General features: G+C 42.9%; 1 protein-coding gene and 1 long non-coding RNA gene across 5 annotated transcripts in view; both read right to left on the bottom strand.

Annotated features, from left to right (window-relative positions):
• Positions 1-19900, bottom strand: part of LOC121400953 (interleukin-17 receptor A-like) — a 1044048-nt gene that overhangs the window by 727129 nt on the left and 297019 nt on the right. The gene's annotated exons all lie outside the window — the stretch shown is intronic.
• LOC121401051 lies at positions 1455-6380 on the bottom strand. Its single transcript, XR_005966079.1, has 2 exons — positions 3418-6380; positions 1455-1777 (listed from the first exon to the last, which is right to left on the bottom strand). It is a non-coding gene; the product is annotated as an uncharacterized LOC121401051 (long non-coding RNA).

The following is a 19900-nucleotide window of genomic DNA, read 5'->3' as shown; positions in this document are numbered from 1 at the left end:
CCCGCGTATAAGCCGAGGTACCTAATTTTACCTATGAAAACCAGAAAAACTTATTGACTCGCGTATAAGCCTAGCAGCCAGAATGGAAGGGAGGGCAGAGGGTGGTACACATCTGTTCTGACATGGTCCCCTGTAGCTGTTCTGACAGACAGAAGAGCAGAAAGCTATTACCGGTACTTTGCATCTAACGTGGCTGCTATAACATGGATGAAAGGCAGGACACCTGCCCCACAGCCAAAAGTTTATGTCCCTCTACATAAAAAGTGGCAGGCACAGCAAAGAAGCCAGAGTGGCACAGTGACTTCATATTGTGCCCAACTACAACTCCAAACTGGACCAGTGCCCATCAGTGATACCCACAGATATCCAGAAGCATCAGGGGCCATTAGAGCTGCGCCAGAAACCCTTATCAAAGCAATGAATGCAGCCATGACACATCGAGGCAACCCAGAGCCCAACAGAGTAGAAATTGTACAAAGTGGCATCACAGCAAATAGATGAGCAGTCCCATTACGGCCCCCAGACCCCAACAGTTATATGGGCTGAAGCTGACCCCCCTACCTGGGAAAATAATTACCGCTGATGGTCCTGCTCTGGCACGTCCACACTGCCCGTTAACACCATGGCGCGACTGCTCTGCGGTCACTGCGCAATAAAAACTACATCTCCCAGCAGCAGCGCGCGTCATTTCCACGTCGGAAGGCATCAACAGAGCTCGCAAGGAGAGTTGTAGTGCACCAAGCGGGGGCAGGAATACTTCCCGGTAAGTTGAAAAAGGACGTATGACCCGCGGGGGGGAGAAAAAAAATGGCTTCTTTTAAAAAATCCATGCCTACTTTTAAAGACCTAGAGAAAGTCAACACTGTAATGGTTTGAAAGCAAAGGAAATTTTACCTAACCACTGCCGACTTCCAAGACGGCTTTCTCTGTGGCTTAATTAAACTTACCCACAGTAACATTCAATAAAGCGTCATGTAACGGCCCCAGATTTTCTGCTCTTTTAGCCGTGACCCGCGTATAAGCCGAGGTAGGATTTTCAAGCACATTTTGGGTGCTGAAAATCTCGGCTTATACGCGAGTATATACGGTATACTGCCATAGTTTTATGGGATCTCTCTGTACAGACTATGAGCAAACTTAGGGGACTGTTCCTGCTGAATTGTGCTTAGTACAGGGAATACCTATGCTGCCATAGTTTTATGTGATCTCTCTGTATAGACTATGAGCAAACTTAGGGACTGTTCCTGCTGAATTGTGCTTAGTACAGGAAATATCTATGCTGCCATAGTTTTATGGGATCTCTCTGTACATTTATATTTATGGATATGGGAGTAATACTGCTGAAGCATTTCCTACAACAGAACAACACTGTCTGGATGTCCAATAAAATCTTTCTCCAAGTCCTAAAAAAAACTCCAAATTCAACAGAATAAAAATGGACAATTAAAAACAAATCGGTAATAAAAGGAAATTTATTATTCATTATGCTGCCACCGTCTCTTTACAAACATTGATACATTATTCGCTGACACCAACCTGGACCCTTCAATGTAGAAATAAGAAGCCTCTCACTTTTCTTTTGGTGCTTATTAATAATTCAGTGGGCAGAAAACGTCTGCAAGGAGCATCATTCTTTTTTTTTTTTTTGCTGGACTCACAGACGCAATTCCACGCTCTGGATCTCATTCATGATTAATGACGCTCTTTTTCCCTCTTTTATCACCTGTCGTCCCACTGAGACGTGTAATAAATCCTCCTTTGTGCAACGTCAGGGTAACTGTAGGATAGACACATACGGACTTCAAAAAGGTCTAGTGTGCAACAGCATTGGGCAAGTGAAGCAATCAGGGGCTGAAGGCTAACTTTCTGTGTATATGGGCAAACAAAATGCTTTCTCCATTGCAAATTTGCTCCTATATATATATATATATATATATATATATATATATATATATATATATATATATATATATATATATAAACATTAAGGTAACAGTCACCCTGCTATAGTTCCAGGGGTACCCAGGGTACAAATAAGCCCTCACCTCAAATCTCCCCCTAACTGACCTTCATACTGGGCCCCCTTAGCTCATAACAAGGTTACAGATATATAGAAACATTGGGGTGTCACCCTGCTATAGTTCCAGGGGTACCCAGGGTACAAATAAGCACTCACCCCAAATCTCCCCCTAAACTGACCTTCAGACTGGGCCCCCTTAGCTCATAACAAGGTTACGATATATAGAAACATTGGGGTAACAGTCACCCTGCTATAGTTCCAGGGGTACCCAGGGCAGAAATGAGCACTCACCCCAAATCTCTCCCTAACTTGCCTTCAGGCTGGGCCCCATTAGCTCATAACAAGGTTACAGATATATAGAAACATTGGGGTAACAGTCACCCTGCTATAGTTCCAGGGGTACCCAGGGTACAATAAGCACTCATCCCAAATCTCCCCCTAACTGACCTTCAGACTGGGCCCCCTTAGCTCATAACAAGGTTACAGATATATAGAAACATTGGGGTAACAGTCACCCTGCTATAGTTCCAGGGGTACCCAGGGTACAATAAGCACTCACCCCAAATCTCCCCCTAACTGACCTTCAGACTGGGCCCCCTTAGCTCATAACAAGGTTACAGATATATAGAAACATTGGGGTAACAGTCACCCTGCTATAGTTCCAGGGGTACCCAGGGTACAAATAGGCACTCACCCCAAATCTCCCCCTAACTGACCTTCAGACTGGGCCCCCTTAGCTCATAACAAGGTTACAGATATATAGAAACATTGGGGTAACAGTCACCCTGCTATAGTTCCAGGGGTACCCAGGGTACAAATAAGCACTCACCCCAAATCTCTCCCTAACTGACCTTCAGACTGGACCCCTTAGCTCATAACAAGGTTACAGATATATAAAAAACATTGGGGTAAGTCACCCTGCTATAGTTCCAGGGGTACCCAGGGTACAAATAAGCACTCACCCCAAATCTCCCCCTAACTGACCTTCAGACTGGACCCCTTAGCTCATAACAAGGTTACAGATATATAGAAACATTGGGGTAAGTCACCCTGCTATAGTTCCAGGGGTACCCAGGGTACAAATAAGCACTCACCCCAAATCTCCCCCTAACTGACCTTCAGACTGGGCCCCCTTAGCTCATAACAAGGTTACAGATATATAGAAACATTGGGGTAACAGTCACCCTGCTATAGTTCCAGGGGTACCCAGGGCACAAATAAACACTCACCCCAAATCTTCCCCTAACTGACCTTCAGACTGGGCCCCCTTAGCTCATAACAAGGTTACAGATATATAGAAACATTGGGTGGGATCTACTGCTCTACAGAAAATTACTCTTTAGCGAAGAGTAACCATGAAGCCTCTCTCTAATGCAAGAGAACACATTATTACATACCATTTATTTTTCTTTAAATCCATTGGTCATTTTTTCTCCATTATTTTCCACTCTAGAAGCAAAATTAATAAGTATTTTTGTTTCCTTCAGGTCAACGCCATCATCAACCTCTATCTCAAAGGCTTAACTTGGAGGCACTTGTATCTTTTATTCAACCTCAGTAACAATGTAAAGGAACACTATTACAGTTGCATTCGTTTTCTGCCAGCCACTGATCTGCTTTCCATCGCTTCTCCTGCCTTTAATTGAAACAAAGCCTGAACAAATGAAAATGGAGAGACTATAATCCCTCAACAGAAGAGCCACTGAAGGTATCAGCTGGGCCATCTCCAACATTCCTGCCGAAGTTGTTTGGTGTTTATTCGGAATCTGTCATGTCTGACCTCCTAATAGTGAATGGCAAGCATAAAACCAACCTGTAATTGTTTCTCTACACCGTCTCACCCCACACGCTCCCTTTAATTGCCTTACAGAATCAATTGGACAGGCCGATGATATGAAACTTCCAGCTGGGAGAAGTGTGGAAGGGAATCAGCGTGGGGGAGCCGGGCAGCTTCTTCTTAGTCAGCTGCCTTTGGCTGTTCGGCTTGGATGCAATAAATACAATGATCCTGGCAATGTGGAAATGCTGTCTCCTCGATATCATAACTCCTGCTTGCAGAACCTGTCCTGAAGCACTTGTTGTCTTCAAAGCTCAGCGTATAAGAGTTGGTAGAATCCTAAAGAGAAATAAGCCTGGGGGTAACCAGTGGTGCATGCTGATATTTTTGAGGACAGCGACCCACACTGAGCTGGCAGAATCAGAAATTCAGTTCTTTGCATGGTGTGTGATACAAGGGTCACGTATCATTTCAGGTGTCCTTAAGTCATATCAGTTTTGACCTCATTCTGTAGCAACTTTTAAAACCTTGTGAATTCTCAGTGTCTGGAATCTCAGAGGATGGGAACAGGGCAGTTAGGGACGTCCTATCTAATTCATTCCTGTAGAGACTGTGGCCAATGAGGAGATACATGGAATGGGATATAAGTAAGTAGCCCAAAAACTGTATCTTCATCTTAGATTGGATTCTAAGCTTGGGTATCTTCATCTTACATTGGATTCAAAGCTTGGCGAGTAGCATTTACAACCCTAGCATGGCTAGAGAAGACTCTTGATGTATTGGTAATCATGAATGGGGTAAACAATGCAGCATTTCTGCAGGACAGTCAAAAGCCACCAATAAGGGATAGTTATATGTGGTTCCTTTTTTAAGAGACAATAGTGTATGAGAGTAAAGTAGTACTCTAGAAAACCTGGGACCTCTTCTTACCCCCCAAAAAAAGTGCCTGAAGAGGTAAGAAGGCAGTTGTGAGACTCAACTTGCAATGGAGGTAGCTGGGGTATGCCACAATTGACTGAAATGATGGCAAGGCTATACGTTGAGACATTAGTCAACTCTATGAAGGTTCATCCAGGTCATGATATAGAGTATCTAGTAGAGTTAAGTCAATTCAACTGAAGAAGCTGGTTGAATGAGTGGTCAAGTCCAGTAGCTTTTGACTTAACTCTACTAGATACCAACTCGATATCATTGACATACAGTGTAAACCAACTAGCTACATAGTTCAGTTCATCTCCTAGGTTGCCCTACATATTGTAAGTTCAGCTATCCATGAGTTGAGCCCATATGTTACTTTCACAGATGACCATTACTGGTCTTGGTGATCTCTCCATTCTGCCTCTGATAGTAAAATGATATATTTGATACACCTGTATTCATAAAAAAAGGATATTTTTCTCTTGAAGGTGTTCTTCAAAGCGCAACTAAATAATTAAAGGGATACAGAATGAGTTATAAAGCAAGGCTTGTTGTTTACAGAACAGAAAAAAGGTGTATGTGAAGCATATGATTAATTTGGGCCAGTACTGCCAAGGTCAATACATGCTGAAGGGAACAGTTTATTTTCAGAGTCACATAAGTACATATTTGTGTCTTGTGAATGCGGGAAAGGACATATAAGTGTCATAAAATACAAGTTGTCCTTTTCAGCTAAATATTAAAGCTGTGATGGCTGATACAGGAGATACATTTAAGAACCTTTAAGATAATAAAGGTATAAGTTGATCCTAGAGGAGTAAAATGAATTTGTCAAGGTCTTAAGTTGTCTCTTACAAAAAGCTGAGGTTGGTCTTTCCCCAACCTGAAAATAATGTTACCATAACCATAATAACGGACAAATTGAAAAAATAAACATTGAAAAGCACAAAAACCAAGCACTGAGGAATCTTTCTCTAGCTATTGTAACCATAAGATTGGGTAGCTGGGTCTTCATTATTGTATATTCTGCCAAACAACCCAACAATCTTCTCTCTTTTTCAGTCACTAAGGGTTCTTTCTCTAGCTATGGAAGCCAAAATATTGGGCAACTCCATCTTCATTGTATCTCCAACCAAAGAACCCAACAATCTCTCCCCTTCCCTAAAGTTATTGGTCTGTCTGTAGCGACTGTAGTCAAAACATTGAGCAACTGGGCCTTCATCTTTGTATCTTTTACCACAAAACCCAACAATTTCCCTCTTTCACACACACTGATGGCTTTTTTATTGCTATTGTAGCCAAAATATTGGACAACTAGGCCTTCATAATTGTATCTTCAACCAAACAACCTTTGCTTTTTCTCAGTTATTAAGGGTTCTTCCTCTACCTATGAAAGCCATATTAATGGCAACTGGAAATTCATTATATCTTCAACCAAAGAACCCAACAATCTCTCACCATCCCTTCAGATACTGGGGGCTCTTTCTCTAGGTATTGTAGCCAAAATATTGGACAACAAGGTCTTCATCAATGTATTTTCAACCAAACAAGCGAGCAATCTTCCCTCTTTTTCAGTCACTTATTGTTCTTTCTCTAGCTATGGAAGCCAAAATATTGGGCAACTGTATCTTGTATCTTCAAACAAAGAAACAAGCAATAAGGGTTCTTTCTCTGGTTATTGTAGCCATAATATTGGGTAGCTGGGTCTTCATTATTGTATATTCTACCAAACAATCCAACAATCTTCCCTTTTTCGCAATCATTGAGGTTTCTTTCTCTAGCTATGGAAGCAAAATTTTGGGCAACTGGATTCTCATTGTATCTTCAACCAAAGAACCCAACAATCTCCCATTCCCTACATTTACTGATATTAGCTAATGTAGCCAAAATGTTGAGCAACTGGGCCTTTATCTTTATATCATCCACCACACAACTCAACATTTTTCACTCTCTAGCGCTCTTTTTCAATTGAGCAAACAGGCCTTCATAATTTTATCTTTTCCAAACCCAACGTTCTTACTTTATTCTCAGTCACTTTGGGCTTTCTTTAGCTACTATAGCCAAAAGTATAACCAGTATAGCCAGCACTCGTTCTCCCACAGTCACTGAGGGTTCATCCTCCCTCACATTGCAATCTATAATTTGTGTCTATAAAAATTTGGAACTTAAATTGAACAAGATAACAAACGTGAAAATGATATTCATACAGAGAACATATTGGAAAATGTCAAACCTCCAAAACTGAAGATAAAAAAGATGCACATTTTTTCCTTAAAAACATTTAAGTGATCCATAAATTTCATATTGTTCTGACTCCTCATCCATCTAGTTCCTTACACCAAGGAAACATTTTCCAATAGAAAGGAAAACTCAATTTGAGAAAGTTTGTAGGAGTTTTGTAACCAGCGATGGAGCTAAGGGAAAGCTTTGAGTTCCCTGTGTATCTTTAAAAAGGACTGTGTTCATAATTCACCGAGACAAGCCTGATTTTATGGCCTGGTCCGGCGAGACGTGGAAGCAACTGTTCTACTGGATAAAAGTATTCATTCCTTATTTTGATCTTCCCTGGCAGACGTTCTGAGATAGAGCCTAGTCAGCGGCTAGTGGACCTGCCCCTACGGACGGAAGGATTGAAGGATTTTACAGAACGTCTAATTAACTCACTACATGAAACTGCGTCTTTATTACATTGTGGCTGCTGAAGCCCCGCATTTCTAAAAGCCGCATTGAACTTGTGATAAAGTAAAAGTAATGACCCATATTGTACCTCTTTGGATGGGCTTTGATGCCTATGTCTTAACTCCACCATTTCCATTTTTCTGCACTCTAGGTTTCCACACTGAAGTATAAAGGCAGGGAGATAGTGTACTGCTTAGAATAATCAGGAGATAATAATATAATATCTAAAATGTGGAATACGAGTATGAAGTTATGATCATACAAGGCATCAATGTATGATGTTCTTCACTTTACTCTAGAGCAGCGATTCCCGACCAGTGGTTTGTGAGTAACGTGTTGCTCTCCAACCCCTTGGATGTTGCTCCCAGTGGCCTCCAAGCAGGAGCTTATTTTTTAATTCTTGACTTAAAGGCAAGGTTTAGTTGCATAAAAACAACGTCTACTGCCAAACAGAGCCTCCTGTTGGCTTCATGTCCACATAGGAGCTGCCAATACCCAAATCACAGCCATTATTTGGCACACAAGGCACTTTTTGCATACTTATGCTGCTCTCCAACATTATTTTACACATAAATGTGGCTCACTGGTAAAAAAAAAAAAGGTAAGGGACCCCTGCCCTAGAGCACCAGATTGGTTCTTCAAAATGGACTTACTTCCATCATGTGAATGTTTATTGCACCATACTGGGAGTCTTCCATTCATGCAGCAGCCTATGATGTGGGTTCTGACAGCTTACAGTGGGAGGGGCAGGAAGTCTGTGACTCAAGCAGTGGGTGGGACTAGAACACTTTGCAGCAACTGATAGGGGTGTAGTGCTAAGGGCACTATTAAGTTCAGAAATTGCAGTCAATTTCAAGGAAATAAACACTCACACTATGGCTTATAACACGTAATACTTTACTAAAGAAAATGGCTATTGACAATCCTAAACGATACACACAATGCTAAGTCTACTATAGTGAATTAAAACCGTTAAACACCTAATACTTTGTTTTGGAGGTGAAGTTTACAGAAGTTCCTGAAGAGCTGCAGTCTTTGCACGAAACTAGAATCTCTGGGCCTCTGGTTCTAGCCACCTTCCACCCAAGATTACTTGTCCAGACACTTCAAAGTCTTCTGTGAGATTGTCCTTTAGCAGTCCTGTGCAAGCTTATTTCTTGGGTATCCTGAACCAATCGAACTCCACAACCTAAACAGGCCAACTCCACCTGTACATTAGGGACCTATCAGAACAAACTGGTGATCCCGCCCAATATTTCACATCTACTCCCACTTCAGTGTCTGAGTTGTTTTGGTAGTGAAACTAATGGACCACAGTCTTGTTTACTGTAAGAAAAACTTAGAGCACTACAAGGGGAGGGACAGCAAGTCTGAAATTCAAGCTGTGGATGGGACTGGAACACTCGGATTGAAGCTTACAGGGGGAGGGACAGGGAGTCTGTGACTCAAGCAGTGGGTGGAACTAGAACAATCTGATGGCAGCTTACAGGGGAGGGACAGGGAGTCTGTGACTCAAGCAAAAGGTGGAACTAGAACACTCTAATGGCAGCTTAAAGGGGAGGGACAGGGAGTCAGTAACTCAATGGGTGGCATCGGAACACTGAGGAGGCAAAGGGAGACTCCAACAATTAAAATTGCGATTTGTGGGTCATATAAAGAGATGAGGTTTATAGAGAAGTGGGTGGGTTTTTGGATGGATCATGGATGGGACCTTGTTAGAATTCGGGACTTACCGGCTCAAATGGGGGGCCTGGCAGTTCATCCATGTTTTTTTCCAATAGGAACCTGTTTTACTTGTTGGCAGAGTCCACCACCCAGTGGGCTAATAATTCAGACCCCCAGCATCTTTTAGATCATAAGCTCTATGGACTAGGGCTCTCTTTACCTCCTGTATCCTCTTTACCCTTCTATTGTACAGCGCTACAGAATATGTTGGTGCTTGATTATTACCTTATTAATAATATTGATAAAAATGTTACAAAGTTGATTTAAAACAATGTAGGCCGGCTTTGTTCCTCCTTGAAAAACTGCGCAATAACATAGATAGGGGGTTTAGCGGGCGAGAAAGCCATTCCACACTCATAGGATAAAAATCAATGTCCAGCTTTATTGGAAAAATTAAAACAACAAACAGGCATCCTTAGCAGATGTACTCCTACCCTATGACATGTTAGATCACCTGACGCGTTTCATGCCCCCATTTGGCACTTCATCAGAGGTCTAACATAGAACCAAATAAAAAATCCCCACAAAATGATTAAGGCATAAAATGTTTGCTAATGAATTATGTATAATTAAGCCACTAATAATAGAGGGCTGCCCTTGAATATTACAGTAATACGTTTTTATCCCCCCGTATCGCAGTTGTTGGGGGGGGGGAAGAAAAAGCTACAAATTCACTCTTAGAAAAAAAATGTCACAATGATTTTACATCAGCTTCTCTCAGTAATAGGAAGTTGCTGGAGCGTCGCACAATGGGAAATATTGAGGGAGATGGGGACGCGCCTGCGGGGAGAAATTTCCTAGTAGACCGATACAAAAACATAATCATATGACTGTCTGTCGCTTTCCCTTTACATTCTTTTCTGTGTTTATCTCTTGATCCGCCATAAAAAGCACTTATTGGATAGGCTGCCCCTCTAAATTATGAAGGCCCCATTCAGAGCAGTCGGCGTTTTCCTAGCAAAATGACAGGGATCAGCCAAATCCTCTCCAATACTGTATGTCTTCTCTCATCCATGACTAAAACAGCACCATTCTTTGCTTTTCCTTAAAGGAGACCTAAAGCCTTGAAAAGTAAATCATGAATCATTACCCTTATTTTTGAATCCCTAGATTGGTGCATCTCTGTTGAGCTTTAAATGAAGACCCGATCATCTGTTTTACCCGCGTGGAACTCTCAGAAGCCATTGACGAGTCATGCCCAACAAGAGATGGGTCAAAGCTTACTAACCATTTCAAATTCTTGCTCACCCGGGGAACAGTGTAGAAGGAGGCCCTGCCTTTAACATCACAACAAAACGTATGGTGACACAACTCAAGGTGCTAAACACAACCATCAAACCCTTACTATATATACGGCAGTGTCTGCAGAACTAGATTTTCTTCTTCTTGGCTATACCTGAGAGACACCTGACACCTGCAAATGAAGAAGCCCTTCCGACTCTTATAATGAACCAAGAGAAAAGATGGGACTGCAGATAAATCAGATGAAGACAAAGGTTGTGACAGCAGGAAGGACAGCTGGGTTTAGAGTAGATGGTGAAGAAATAGAAGTCATAAGGAGGTTTTGTCTCCTTCAATCAATCATCAATAACAATGGATGCGGCATTCAAAGCCCAGGTAGAACCAGGACAAATCGCCTAGAAACGGTCTTCAACTACCCAACCGTAGAGCAGAAATGTCCATGCTGAGATACTTTCCATTACGTTATACAGATATGAATGTTCAATGAAGAAGCAGAACAGGAAAAGTATTGATGCCTTTAAAAGTTGAGTGTGGAGATGACTTTAGAAGATAGTCTCGGTGGAGAACAAACAAGTGGATCCTTGACCAAATCAAACTTACTTTGCGATTGAAGCCCAAAAATACATATGAAGGCTTGATTAGGAGCCCCAGGATATTGGAAGAGACAAAAATGCTCAGAGAATTGAAAGGACACCCTGAAGACTGAAAGAGATGAAAGGACATTGCGGAGAACCACTTGCTGGAGAACATCTACATTGCCTCCTGGAGTCAAACTCATCTGGACTGCACTTAAAACCATAATGTTTGGGCTGTGCCTAACATGTGCTCAAATATTCCCCAAAAAAGAAAAGTGTGGGGGGTTAATGCTGCTTCTCCATGTTCTGGTGGATCTACCTGTTGCACCTATTGACATTGAACCTTGGAGATACCACCAGGTCAAATTCTGTTCCAAAATGGCAACGCACATAGCCCTCTGTCCCTTGCACACATTGCAATACACTATTTGTCTATTTCGATGCAGTTTTAAATGAAATTTAAAAACCAGAAAGAACATTGACCAGAAAGGAAGATAATTTACAGGCACAATTTGAAGGCAGGGCCGGCTCTACATGTCAGGAAAGAAGGGAAACCTTTCTCTTTATATAACTGATGATAAAACATAGGAATTGTGTCATGTGTCCACATGGAAAGTGACTGTGGAAGTAAATTTGGGTAAAGCCTATATTCTTGGTTTTCTTTTCAAGAATACTGGAAAATATATCTACTATAGGCACCTAAACTCCCTACTATCCCACAGTCACACTGCCTTCCCAGAGACTATTATCTACTGTTACTATAGGCACCATCTCTCCCTACTATACCTGTTATCAAACAGTCACACTCCCTTCCCAGAGACTATTATCCACTGTTACTATAGGCACCATCTCTCCCTACTATACCTGCTATCCCACAGTCACACTCCCTTCCCAGAGACTATTATCGACTGTTACTATAGGCACCATCTCTCCCTACTATACCTGCTATCCCACAGTCACACTCCCTTCCCAGAGACTATTATCTACTGTTACTATAGGCACCATCTCTCCCTACTATACCTGTTATCAAACAGTCACACTCCCTTCCCAGAGACTATTATCCACTGTTACTATAGGCACCATCTCTCCCTACTATACCTGCTATCCCACAGTCACAGTCCCTTCCCAGAGACTATTATCCACTGTTACTATAGGCACCATCTCTCCCTACTATACCTGCTATCCCACAGTCACACTCCCTTCCCAGAGACTATTATCCACTGTTACTATAGACACCATCTCTTCCTACTATACCTGCTATCCCACAGTCACACTCCCTTCCCAGAGACTATTATCCCACTGTTACTATAGACACCATCTCTCCCTACTATACCTGCTATCCCACAGTCACACTCCCTTCCCAGAGACTATTATCCACTGTTACTATAGGCACCATCTCTCCCTACTATACCTGCTATCCCACAGTCACACTCCCTTCCCAGAGACTATTATCCACTGTTACTATAGACACCATCTCTCCCTACTATACCTGCTATCCCACAGTCACACTACCTTCCCAGAGACGATTATCCACTGTTACTATAGACATCATCTCTCCCTACTATACCTGCTATCCCACAGTCACACTCCCTTCCCAGAGACTATTATCCCACTGTTACTATAGACACCATCTCTCCCTACTATACCTGCTATCCACAGTCACACTCCCTTCCCAGAGACTATTACCACTGTTACTATAGGCACCATCTCTCCCTACTATACCTGCTATCCCACAGTCACACTCCCTTCCCAGAGACTATTATCCACTGTTACTATAGACACCATCTCTCCCTACTATACCTGCTATCCCACAGTCTCACTCCCTTCCCAGAGACTATTATCCACTGTTACTATAGGCACATCTCTCCCTACTATACCTGCTATCCCACAGTCACACTCCCTTCCCAGAGACTATTACCCACTGTTACTATAGGCACCATCTCTCCCTACTATACCTGCTATCCCACAGTTACACTCCCTTCCCAGAGACTGGTACTATAGGCACCATCTCTCCCTACTATACCTGCTATCCCACAGTCACACTCCCTTCCCAGAGACTATTATCCACTGTTACTATAGGCACATCTCTCCCTACTATACCTGCTATCCCACAGTCACACTCCCTTCCCAGAGACTATTACCCACTGTTACTATAGGCACCATCTCTCCCTACTTTACCTACTATCCCACAGTCACAATCCCTTCCCAGAGGTTATTATCCCCAATGACTTTGCGTGCGTTATTAAGTTATTAAACACTAATGGCATATAAATGACACATTTGTGAGTTGCATATGGCAGTTTCGGTGAGTCCCCAATCGCATGGGCAGATCTGGGAAATCAGCCAGGCAGAACAGGAATATAGATCTGTTGTCAAAACAAAGAGAAATCTTTATGGCCAAAGACAGATTGTGCGATGTGCATCATTATCCATTTAGGACACGGCTACTAATGCTTTTTAAATGGGGTGTCCTTCCAAAACTTAATTTGAAAAAGTCCAAATTCTTTTAAACTTAGCAGAAAATCAAATTCCCATTTGAAATAAGGCCTCTCTGTCTCTGCGGAAATAACGATTCTTATTCCAGGGTGACATTATTGACAACGCTCCATTAAGTAATTGGTCTTAATTAAGGCGTTTTGAAAATGCATTTTTTCCTAATTATATGTTTAATAATTGGCTGTCACCTTTCAACGAGAGATTGGTGGTGTCCAAGTAGTATGGGGCACCATGATTTCTTCTGATGGCAGACCTGGGAATAGTAAGGGGAAGGGGCAATGGTGGGGCATCGCATTGTAATAACATTATAGAGGTGCAGGCTGCAGAGGATTCTGGGAGTGACATGGGGCACTTCCACAAATTTAGGGGATTATTCCATAAATTGGCAGAGGCGAGTTTACAATGCAAGAGGCTTGAGAGATATGTCCCTGCAAACGACTTTGTCTCGTCTCTGCCCAACAACAAATTAAAGTGGCTGCGCAATTATCCAGAGCGTGTTATTGGATTATCAGCCCAGTGACACCATTAGCTGCTGAATATGATGACGGATGTGACTTATGTTTCTCCCCAGCGCTAATGAGCAAACAAAGCAATTGCTCTTCATACAGAGCCGCCAGCCAGTAATGAGCACCCACATGCTGTGTTCCTTATTTATTCTTGTATTAGGATAGATATATGGATTAAAGATGGAGGGCAACATGATGGCCACTCTTGGGGCAGAAGAAAAATTAAGTGAAGGATAACCCAAAAACGAGGAAGGTCTACAAGTTGGGCACTCAAATACAAAAAGTAACAGCTGCCACGTTGCCCCACTGGAGCCTTCTTCTTGCCCACCCTTCTCTTACCCTACTGTAACTATCATGCCCTGCTATTGTCATCTTCCCCTGTTCTCACATTCATACCTTATTGTCACCATGTTGCCCTGCTGTCTCCATCTTGTCCTACTGTGGTCATCTTCTTTCTCTTTGTTCTTGGTCTTGCCCTATTGTACCCATCTTAGTCCATCTTCATCCTACCCACTCTCTCCATCTTGTCCTGCAGTGCCCATCTTATCCCACTGTCTCTATCTTGCCCTACTCTGCCCATCTCACCCTACTGTCTCCATCCTTCCCTGCTGCACCCATCTTTATCCTACTGTCTCCTTGCCCTGTTGCACCATCTTACCCTACTGTCTCAATCTTGCCTTGCTGCACCCATCTTGCCCTGTTGCACCCATCTTACCTTACTGTCTCCCACTTGCCCTGCTGCACCCATCTCACCTTACTGTCTCCATCTTGCCTTGCTGCACCCATCTTACCTTACTGTCTCCATCTTGCTTTGTTGCGCCATCTTACCCTACTGTCTCCATCTTTTCCTACTATGTCCATCTTAACCTACTGTCTCCATCTTTCCTACTATGTCCATCTTACCCTACTGTCTCCATCTTTTCCTACTGTGTCCATCTTACCCTACTGTCTCCATCTTGCCTTCCTGCACCCATCTTACCTTATTGTCTCCATCTCGCCTTGCAGTAACCATCTTACCCTACTCTCTCCCTCTTACCTTACCATCTCCTTGCCCTGCTGTGCCTCTCTTGCCCTACTGTCCCAAACAATTTCACATGGGAAATTAAACCAACCTTTGATAAATCTGCCCCAGCATGTCATGTACTTTTATTCACAGATATTAAAACTCTTGTTCCTGCCTGAGCCTGGTGTTAAACATTATATCTGATGGGAAGATTATTTATGTTCTTGGAACATCCTATTAAAAAACTGTATTTTTATAAGTATTTTCTCCCATGATGACATTACAAATCTAAAAGACTGGAAGCAGCATTGGTGGAGGAACATTTGTCTATTGGTTTTGATTTTGGACAAAATGTTTGCTGGGACTTTAGAAAGCAATTGTTAAATGATTTATTAATCTTTCGAATCAGGGTGGAGATTTGTCCCCAATGGGGCAATTATTAGGAATTAATTTAGATAGAAGTTGAACTTGATCATCATGAGTCTTTGTTTGAGCTGTAACTACTGTGTAAGAGTAAAGAAGACATTCACATGGTCTATCATTCATTTCTTCACGTCTTACTTGTGTTAATTGCACAGTCAGCGGAGAGATAGTTAAGAATGAAGCAATTAAAGTTTCTGGTTACGCTGACGAATAAATCCTATTAGTTTGGTCTTTAGGGGGGTCTTTAGCGGATCTATTCCACCCAATGATAGGTGCCAACGAACAATGTGAGATGTGATTCCTCTTAATTAGGTTACGCGCATGCTTTCCTAGTGCAAGACACTCAGGGATCAGTCTAGAGGGAGTCTTTCCATCCAAAATTATAACCAACTCTTGCTATCCCTACATTTTAATGATTTTCTCTGTCCTTGTGGGTGGTGGGATGGGAAAATCAAAGTTCAAAGCTGATAACCGAGGAGAGTATAAACTTGGTAAAAAAAGGGGACAAAGCAAAAGGGGTAAAACTGAAAACTAATAAGGGAATGGCATGAAATGAGAGATTTGTTGGCCAGGTTGGGGCTAAAGGGGCTGAGATTTGTACATGGGATGGGGGGATTGAGAATAGATGGCACATGAAATAAAAGAAGAAAAGAAAGAGGGAAGATTTTTTCTGGGAAGAAGGTTTAAACTGGTCCTTGGGATGGGGAATTGGGGACCAAATGGCACAGGGAAAGAGGGAAGATTGGCTTATGAGAAGAAGAGGAACATGGAGGAGACTGGTCCATGGGATGGGGGGGATTGGGGGCCAAATGGCACAGGGAAAGAGGGAAGATTGGCTTATGAGAAGAAGAGGAACATGGAGGAGACTGGTCCATGGGATGGGGGGGATTGGGAGCCAAATGGCACAGGGAAAGAGGGAAGATTGGCTCATGAGAAGAAGAGGAACTTGGATGAGACTGGTCCATGGGATGGGGGGATTGGGGATCAAATGACACAGGGAAAGAGGGAAGATTGGCTCATGAGAAGAAGAGGAACTTGGATGAGACTGGTCCATGGGATGGGGGGATTGGGGACCAAATGGCACAGGGAAAGAGGGAAGATTGGCTCATGAGAAGAAGAGGAACTTGGATGAGACTGGTCCATGGGATGGGGGACACGGGGATAAGGGAAGATTGAATCATAGGAAGAACAGGGTTGAGTCTGGTCCATGGGGGGGTGGGGAGTGCAGTTTGGCTTATGGGAAGAAGAGAAAGAGGGGTTGGACTGGAGCATAGGATAAGGGAAAAGTGGGGCTTTTGGCACATGGGCAGAGGAGGCAAATGGCAGACTGGGAAAGCATGGAATACAGAGAAGATGAAAGACAGCAGAGGGCCCAAGGAAGCCACACAGTTACTGTAGCTATTGGTAGGTTAGGGTCAAGTTTGGGTTACATTTTTTTTATTCAACCTCATCTCCCCCCCCCAGTGGCGTAACGTGTCAGAGCTGGGACCAACAGCCAAAATATTTTTTTCAGGGCCCCCACCACCTGCTATAACTAGTTCCCTTAGTCAGACATACCAGCTTTGGCAGGCAGAAATGGGTGTGGGAGGTGGAACCAAACAGCTGGGCGTAACATTGTGCCCCTCTGTCCATAGTAAACGAGCCCCAAGACACATAATTGTCACATAACTACAAAATGCTTTTTGCAGCAGCTCCAAAAATCACTTCTTCCTTTAGGGACATCCTTGAATGTGCAGTAAATAAGGTTAAAGAAATTCACTGTAAAACCCATTTTTCTTTCCAACCTCCGTCCCTCAGCCTTGTGCCACTTTGCATCTAGAGCGCTGGATTTATGGGGCAAGCGGTGGCCAGTGAGTTACGGGCAGCCCCACCAACTGCACATTTCTCCGCTTCCCCCTCCTCCGTATCTCCGGCTCAGAGTGTTTTATTCATGGAACACTTCACAAGGATTTATATGAGCCACAGAAAAGGCGATTGCCGTCTTTTATTCTTGAGTCTCTTGATCGGCCTGGGAATAACGACCGACCTGATGGCTTGGGAATCTCAGCAGAGCAGATGGAGAAGGCAACGCGACACGATTTATATATTCGGCGGCGAAAGGCACTTATTAACCCCCTTAATAAAAAGCTGCGTCTGCGATGGGTCATTTGAAAGGCAAATGCGACTGGGGAACAGAAGGGAAAAGCCCAGAGGGAATCGACTGGGAGAATTGCAAAGCATTAACTCAACAACATGACTCCCCCGGAACAATTGGATGCTCCCGTTTCTCATTCATAGGCACAAAACCATCGCTCAGAGCGTATTCATTGCAGCCTCAGGGGCTGCTCAGCTAGCAACAACTGTTGGTTGAAGACAAGCGTATTCTATAAATAAAAAGGCCAACATGTACAACTAGTCTTATGAATATATATCTATTGCCTATTTATAAAAGAGCCTGCTCGTGTAGCTCTGTTTTGGGTCGGTGTGAATTGACAAAACATTTTCATGTCCCTAACCAGTAGATGGCAGCCTTTTTATAATAACTGACGTTGACTAACCAAATGCCAGCCATTCACATGACTGTCCCAAGATCTTTAGGAGAAACAAGGGATGCCTAAATAGAGTCACAGGCTGATTTTAATTAAAGGGGAACGATCGTGGAAAATGAAAATTATTATAAGCTTCATCAGATTGAAACTTTCTAAATACAATTCAATTAAATATTCTGCATTGTTTCTGAAATAATCACGTTTATCTTCACTTTTCCTCTTCTCAGCATCTGTTTCTCCTCATTCTGTCTTCATGCAGGAGTTGGGTGTCAATGATCCATATATCTTTTGCCTAGAAGATGTATCAGAGCTCACTCTATTAAAATCACCAACATCACGTCTCTCTACATGCGGATTATTTTGTTAGATTTTTATTGTACTGGAATCAGTTATTTGAGGTGACATCAGTTAGGAAAGGGAGCCCCCCTATAAGATATATTGGAATAAAATCATCTGAACACCAACTGCTGTATGAAGAGGAGGAGAACTAATGCAGCGATTAGAGTTTTTAAGATGTAATTGTATTTAGAAAGTTTCATATTTTACGTATGATTGAAGCTTATAATTTTTAAATTTTTCATTTTCAAGAAAGTTCGCTTTTAAGGTGAAAAAACATTAAAACATAGGAAAATTCCAGAAAATTTACATCCACATGGGGTATTAACATGGATTGCACTTGTATTTATCCTGCTGTGGTTTCTGGGGTATTATACATGGAATTGGCACTGTATTTATCTGCTGTGTTTCTGGGTATTATACATGGAATTGGCACTGTATTTATCCTGCTGTGTGTTCTGGGGTATTATACATGGAATTGGCACTGTATTTATTCTGCTGTGTGTTCTGGGTATTATACATGGGATTGGCACTGTATTTATCCTGCTGTGGTTCTGGGGTATTATACATGGAAATGGCACTGTATTTATTGGCTGTGTGTTCTGGGGTATTATACATGGGAATTGGGCACTTTATTTATCCTGCTGTTGTGTTATGGGGTATTATAATATGAATTGCCACTGTATTTATCTGCTGTGTGTTCTGGGTATTATACATGGATTGACACTGTATTTATCTGCTGTGTGTTCTGGGTATTATACATGGAATTGGCACTGTATTTATCTGCTGTGTGTTCTGGGGTATTATACATGGAATTGTCACTGTATTTTATCCTGTTGTGTGTTCTGTGGTATTCTACATGGATTGGCACTGTATTTATCCTGCTGTGTGTTCTGGGGTATTATACCGTATTTACTCGAGTATAAGCCGACCCGTGTATAAGCCGAGGTACCTAATTTTACCTACAAAAACTGGAACCTTATTGACTCGAGTATAAGCCGAGGGGTGCATTCCAGTACACATGAGATGCAATGCGAGGAGAGGGAAACAAAAGAACCTTGACATTCCATACTCTTATTGGGAGTATATGCTGTTGAACAATGACCAGACAGGGTTATAAGTCACTAGGAGGACAATGTTAATCTGAAACTCAGCAGCTATTGCAACTACAACCCCAGAATCCTTTTAGTGATTCAGACTAGCAAAGGCTGCTTGGAAATGCAGTATATGTTAAAAGTTTATCTGGCTGAGCCATGCTAACTACAGGGACTTCTTGCCCTGCGGCTACTGCCCCCCTCCCCCCAGCAAGGCCTGTAGCAGCTACCGGTACTCACATGTAGCTCACATGGCCTCCAGTGCTTGTTCTGGCTGGTGCTGGGGCATCCACATTCTCTGTCGGCGTGTCGGCGGGCTGTGCTGGGTCCGGGTTTGGGGCGGTGGAGGCAGCCACTGTCCTCACCAGTGGTGCGATGCGGCTGTCCCCTCATCTCCGTGCTGCTGTTCGCATGTGTCTCATTTCGCGGCAGGTTCCCGGTGGTGGCAGGTAGATGGGGCAGGCGGGAGCATTGCCCTGGTAGGGTCCTGTCCGATGGGCCCCACTGTTGGTGGCAGATCGGTCCCTGGCCAGGGCGCCGTGCAGCTTTAGCAGGCCAGCAGGCCATTCTCTCTCTTT

Source organism: Xenopus laevis, chromosome 3L (assembly GCF_017654675.1).
Source record: "Xenopus laevis strain J_2021 chromosome 3L, Xenopus_laevis_v10.1, whole genome shotgun sequence".
Taxonomy (NCBI): domain Eukaryota; kingdom Metazoa; phylum Chordata; class Amphibia; order Anura; family Pipidae; genus Xenopus; species Xenopus laevis.
Note: the sequence above shows the minus strand (reverse complement) of the source record. Positions and strands in the feature narration are given on the sequence as shown.